We start from the raw sequence: 5,591 nt of genomic DNA on the forward strand, positions 1-5,591 counted from the left end.
ATCCTCTGTGGCGGGCAGGCCCCGGGCCAGCAGCGGGGAGTCCCCCAGGCCTGCCGGGCCCGCTCACAAGGCCACCGTCAGGGACACTAGTGAACCAAAGACTAACCGACGGCAGGAGGGGGCATGCTGGACTCCGGCCCCTGCAGGGGTGAGGAAGGCTGAGAAGCACCAGTGGAGGTGGAAGCCCAGGGGGCCTGCTCACTCAAGACTGACTCCCACTCGCTGCACCTAGAACGTGGCCGCTCTGGGCCTACACCTCACCCCCAGGCCGGGTCACAGGGCAGACACAGGGTGGCGGCGACAGATGCTGCAGAGCTACTGCGGCTATCAGAGCCAGGGGTTAAAACTACTGGGATTGGGCGCCCAGGGGCTCAGTCGGTTGAGTGTCTGACTTCGGCTCAGGTCATGATCTCACAGTTTGTGAGTCTGAGCCCCGCGTCGGGCTCTGTGCTGACAGCTCAGAGCCCGGAGCTGCTTTGGATTCTGTGTCTCCCCCCTCTCTGCCCCTCCCTAGCTCATGCTCTGTCTCTCTCTCTCAATAATAAATAAATGTTTAAAAAAATTTTTTTTAAACTAGTGGGACTAATATGCTCAGGGCTCCGACGGACACGGCCGACGGCGCAGGATCAGAGGGTCAAGGCAAGCAGGGGGAAGGCGGTCCTGAGAGAAGAGGTGGGAGGCAGGGGTCAACCACAGCGGGACGGACACGACGGCCATCCTGGGTGCGGCCATCGGGAGATCAGACGTGGCCGACGGAAGGATCTCGGGGCTTGAGGACAACGGAAGAGAAACCCCCAAAACTGAAAATCAGAAAGGCTTCGCTCCCAAAGACTGAACAAAACCGAACAGGGTAGCCAAGGACCCGGGACCGCCACAGACGTGCCCCACACGCGTCCCGGGACACCAGTTCTGTGTATGAATAAATGCTGGCTTTTTCACCTGGATCCCCCTTGTTTCTTTCTGTTCCCTGACTGGCCTGGCTTCCGCCTTCACACAAGGTGGAACAGAAGTGGCGAGAGTCGGCACCCTCACCTGGTTCCGGGGCTTGCAGGAGAGGCCCAGGTCCCTGTCCTCAGTGCCTACTTGACAGACGGCCCTCACCATCGGAGGCGCCCCCCTCCCACTCCCGTCTTCCAGAAAGTTAACATGTAGGATGGATTTGGGGTTTTGTCAGATGCTTTTTCTGACTACTCAGATGATCATCTGGCTTTTCCTTTCCAGTCTATGAATACAAGAAGGCACATTATAGCACGGTTTCCGGATGTGAAACCGCCCTGCATTCCTGGATAAATGCCACGTTGTCACAATGTATCATCCCTTCTACAAGTGCACCAGTTCAATTTGCTAAACATTTTGTTGAGAATTTTGCGTCTTGGTCACAAGGGATGCTGGTCTGAGTTTTCCTCCGATGTCTCCGTCTATTTTCAGTGCCAGCATGACGCTGGCCTCCCGGAATCAGCCGGGCAGCGTTTCCTCTTCTGTTTCTTGGAGGAGTTTGTGTGGCATTGAGATTATTCCTTTCTCAGATGTTCGTAGAATTCACTGGTGAAGCCATTTCGGTCTGGAATTTTCTTCATGGAAAGGCTTTTAACTTCTTTAATAAAGAACTGCTTGTGTTGGGTGGTCAGTTGGTCAAGCGTCCAACTTCGGCTCAGGTTGTGATCTCGCGGTTCGTGGGTTCGAGCCCCGCGTCGGGCTCTGTGCTGACAGCTCAGAGCCTGGAGCCTGTTTCAGATTATGTGTCTCCCCCTCTCTCTGACCCCCCCCTGCTCACACACACACACACTCTCTCTCAGAAATAAATAAAACATTAAAAAAAGAACTGCTTGTGTTATGTTTTTTCTCTAGCGAGCTTTGATGATGTTTGTCTTTTAAGGATTTTTTCCATTACATTCTCTTTCATTTAACTCAAGTGAAGTCATTCACAACATTCCCTCATTATTCTTTTTTTAAATTGAAGCATAGTTGAGGCGCCTGGGGGGCTCAGTCGGTTAAGCGTCCGACTTCGGCTCAGGTCATGATCTCACGGTTGATGAGTTTGAGCCCCATGTCAGGCTCTGTGCTGACAGCTCAGAGCCTGGAGTCTGCTTGGGATTCTGTGTCTCCCTCTCTCTCTGCCCTGTACATGCTCTGTCTTCCTCTCTCTCTCACACATAAACATATAAAAATAAATAAATAAAATAAGTGGAAGCATCGTTGACAGACAATAGTTTCAGATGCACAACATAGGGATCTGACACTTGTGTGTGATGCTGTCACCTCAGCAAAGTGCAGCTACCACCTGTTGCCACACACAGTTGGGACACTACTGTCTTTCCTGCACCGTGTGTTACATCCCCACCCGTGGAAGCCATCAGACTGTGCTCTGTGTCTACGAGTCTATTTCCCCCCTGTTTCGTTAGTTCATTTGTTTTGCTTTTAGGTTCCACATAGAAATGAAATCATGTAGTGTTTGTCTTTCTCTGACTTCTTTCACTTAGCAGAATACTCTCTGGGGGCATTCATATTGATGCAAATGGCAAGATCTCATCCTTAAAAACATTTTTTTTTTAATGTTTGACCATTTTAGAGGGCTCCGTCTAAAGAGGGTCCAGGGCTCCCCCTTCTCCACGTCCTCGCCAACACCTATTTCATGTCCTTTTGATACTCGTCATTCTGACAGGTGTGAGGTGACGTCACTGTGGTTTTGATTTGTGTGTCCCCGATGATCAGTGATGTTGAGCATCTTTTCATGTGTCTGCTGGAAGTGTTCCTTGCAAAAGTGTCTACTCAGGTCCTCTGCTCATTTTTCAGTTGGACTGTTTGTTTTGATGTTGACTTGTACGAACTCTTTATATATTTTAAACAGTAACCCCTTGTGGGATATATGATTTGCAAATATCGGCTCCCATTGAGTAGATTGCCTTTTCATTCTGCTGGTGGTTTTCCTTTGCTGTGCAGGGGCCTTGGCTCGACGTGGCCCTAACTGGTATTGTGTTTCTGTTGCCCTCGCCCAAGGAGACGTGTCCAAAAAAATATTGCTGGGACTGACGTCCAAGAGTTCACTTCCTCTGTTTTCTTTTAGGAATTCTTTGGTTTCAGGTTTTACGTTTAAGCCTTTAATCCATTTTGGACTTTTTTTGGGGGGGGGGGCGGAGTAAGACTGTGGTCCAGTTTCGTTCTTTTGCCTGCGGCTCCGGTGTCCCAGCCCCTTTATTAAACAGACTGTCCTCTCCCCATTGGGCATGACTGCCTCCCTGTCATAGGTTCAGAAACCGTATAAGTGTGGGGTTTTACTTCCGGGCTCTTGGTTCTGTTCCACGGGTCTCTGTGTCCGGTTTTGCGCCAGCACCACACTGTGTGGACAACTATAGGTTTGTAGTGCGGTTTATCCCACTTTGTTCTTTCTCAAGATTGCTTTGGCCCTTTATTATTCTTTTGGTATCTGTAGGACTTGTACTGATGCCAGCTTTCTCGTTCCTGGTTTTGGTAATTTGTGTCTTCTCTCTCTTTCTTCCCTTATCAGTCCGCCCAGAGGTTTATCAATTTTATTGGTGTTCTAAAAAAAAAAATAGCTTTTGTTCTTGATTTTCTCTGCGGTCTTTCTGTTTTCTGTGCCATTGATTTAATGACTTTATTTTTTCCCTGTTTCCTGCTTCTTAGAATTTAATTTGCTCTTCTTTTTCTCGTGTCTAAAGATGAAAGCTGATGTCAGTGATTTCAGACTTTCTTCTCTAATGTAGGCAGGGTTTCCCCCATATGCCGTGTTAGCCATATCCCACAAAACATACTGTGTTGTTTTTCACCTTCACTCAGTTCCAAATATTACCCTTCCTTTTAATTTCTTCTTTGATACCTGGGCTATTTAGTTTCCAGGTATTTAGGGGGATTTTCTAGATATATTTTTATTAATGATTTCTAATTTAATTCTCGTTTGGTCCAAGAATATCATTTGTGTGATTTGAATCTCTTAGACTGCTTTCTGGCTTAAAATATGGTCTATGTTGCTAAGTGTTCAGTGAGCACTTAAAAATTTGTGTTTGTACCATTGTTGCAGTTTTTTGTAAATGTCCATCAGATCAGACTGTTTGACCGTGTTGTTTGGGTCCTTTGCACTCTTACCAAGTTCCCATCCAGCCTGCGAAACATTGGAGGGAGGGTGTGGGGCCCCCAGCTCTCCCTGTGGTCTGTCCATCATGCTTTGCTCTAAGTGTTCTGACGCCCTATAACTGGATGTATAAACTCATAGGATCTTTATATCCTCTGGTTACGTTTGTCCCTTAGTCATTTAAAAGCGATCAACTTTATCCCCAGAGGTGTTAAGGCAGACCCTGCTGAGTGGTCCACTCGGTGTTCTGTCAGTCATGTGAGTTTTTGCTCTGACTGGTGGGAATAGGAACTGGTCCGGACTCCAGGGGTTTGATAGGGGGGCTCGTGGCTCTTTCCCCAGCCTTGGGCAGCTTTACCCCATGTGTTTGCTGATCTGTCCTCAGCTAAAGGCTGGTGGGGAGGGGGGTGGGGCAGGTTCTCTGTAGACACAGCCGCTCTTACAATTTGAGGGAGAATTGACAGATCTCTGATGCTGAGCATTTCTATCCATATGCAATATGGTATATACTTCTTAAGGTATTTAGGTATTCTTTAATAACTCTCAATGAAGTCTTATAACTTTTCCTTAACAATCTTTAAAAGGTTTTATTTCTAAGTCAAAACTCCATCCTCTGGTTAGTGCTGATGTTTAGATGCATGTATAGGACAGTCCCTACCTTTCTCTGATTTTTGTGCTCCAGGAAGTTGACCTCTACAGGTTGGGTTAACGGGAGGCACCAGGAGATGAGTGTGGAGGGAGGTGAGGAACTCAGAGGATTTATTTCCCCAGACCCCCTCCCCCAGGCCTGGGGTTCAGAGGGCTTCATTCCTTCCACCAAGGAAGTCTCTTTCCCTGCTTACAGCTCCCTCAACATGACTCACTCCTTCACTTAACTCTGCCCCTCTTTTGTAATTAGTTCATTTATTAAAATCCCTCCAATTATCTTTCTGAGCATGCCATCTGTTTCTTGCTGGGACCCTGACTGATACAGTAATTGCTACCAGAAGTGGCCCCAGAAAACAGACTCTCAACATGGGATTCTACGATTGAGTTGCTCATCCATTTGATGAGCACATGGATAAAATCCCTGCCAGGAGGAACTTGAGCGCTGGGGATATGGGTCATGCACTGGCACCCCAATTCCTCAAATTCTCACCAGAGGAGCCACAGGACAGAGTGCAAGTCGCGGGTGCATAGATGGGTAGTCCAGCGGTGATCGACTGCCTGCCAGTTGGTCTGGCATATGTGGTGACCACACAGACCATGCAGTGGGCCAGCCCCTTGTGACAGTGGGGAGGGTGCACAGAAGGAAAGGACACTCCAGGTTGTAAGTGCAGCAAGTTGGGATGATTACTGGCTACAGCTAAGAACACCACGGAGGCCTGCGTTCCTGCAGGTGATGATGCGGAACGTTTCAAGAAGTGGGTTTTGATGCGGTCAGGGGGCTGGGGTAATTCTATGGTCGGGCTTCTCGTCTGTACTGAGACCAGAGGAGGCTAGAGCGCCGCAGCGGATCCCCGTA

Source organism: Crocuta crocuta, unplaced genomic scaffold (assembly GCF_008692635.1).
Source record: "Crocuta crocuta isolate KB4526 unplaced genomic scaffold, BGI_CrCroc_1.0 scaffold1192, whole genome shotgun sequence".
Taxonomy (NCBI): domain Eukaryota; kingdom Metazoa; phylum Chordata; class Mammalia; order Carnivora; family Hyaenidae; genus Crocuta; species Crocuta crocuta.